The sequence below is a fragment of the Pediculus humanus genome, genomic scaffold, assembly GCF_000006295.1.
Source record: "Pediculus humanus corporis 1103172108265 genomic scaffold, whole genome shotgun sequence".
Lineage (NCBI taxonomy): Eukaryota > Metazoa > Arthropoda > Insecta > Psocodea > Pediculidae > Pediculus > Pediculus humanus.
In genome coordinates, this window is record NW_002987834.1 from 763,982 (window position 1) to 765,187 (window position 1,206).

Consider the following 1,206-nt stretch of genomic DNA (forward strand, 5'->3'; position numbering starts at 1 on the left):
AAAAAAAAAACAACAAACAACAAACGGCCATGAAATTAAAATTTAAAGCCTGAAAATTTATTTTTATTTTTTTTTTAACACCGAAAATAAAAAATTTTCACAATCGTTTTGAAATTGATTTTTCCGACGGAACCTTTTTCCCTTCCCTCCCCTTTCCTTACCCTTTTCCCCCCCCCAAAAAAAAAACAAAAACTTATTTAATTGACGAGTGCGGTAGAGAGAGAGAGAAAAAAAAAAACCGGCAGTCAGTCATTAAAAAAAATTTTTTTTTTTTTTTTTTTCAAACTCAACTTTGTCAAATTAATGTTTCGTGATAATGTAAAATTAACGTCAAATTATTTATTATTATTATTATTATTATTCACTTTTCCTTTGGGCTACCAACGATTTTTTTTATAAATTTATTTATTAAAAAAAACTATTATTATTATTATTAATTTTTTCTTTCTCTCTTCGTGTCGGTACTCGGTTTATTATTTTTTTTTTTTTTATATAAATTATGTGAATAATTCCTTGACGATATCCGGTACGTATAACCCGAAACTGGTAAAAAATAATAATAATAAAATATATTCGTGTGAGTACGTATATAAATTTTACGGTTTCGTTTTAAATATCGGAGTTCAGGTACAATAATAAAAAAAAATTAATATCAATGGGTTACAAAAAAAAAATTGTTTTTATCTTTAAACTTGGGAGAGGCACCCATATGGAAATTCAAGGCCCTGTGGGTAAACAAGGTATTTGGCTTATTTCAATAAGCGCCTGTGTTGTAAGAAAGGCGCCACTTCAAAATGATAAATAGTTGTAAATTGTACTCGAACACACAAAACAACAACAAAAAAAAACAATTTTCCTTTTCCCCCCTTCTCCCCTTCTCTCCTTCCACGTTCAAACAAACAAACAAACAAACAACGTAAAAGACAAAAAAAAAAAAAAAAATTAAACCGAGCCTTGTTTAATTTAATTGCAATTTTTTTCTTTTTAATTTTTTCCTTTTAATTTTTAATTAATTAATTAATTAATTTTTTTTTTCAATTTGAGCTTTCAATTTGAGCTTTTTAAAAGTTCAAAACGTTTTTTTTTTTTTTTTTTTTGGATTTACCGGGATTATTCCGGTGGCATTTATGACAATTAAAAAAGTCAAAAAAACAAAAACAAAAAAAAAAACAAAAGATTATGAGGAAAATTCGTCCGTTTTTTTTT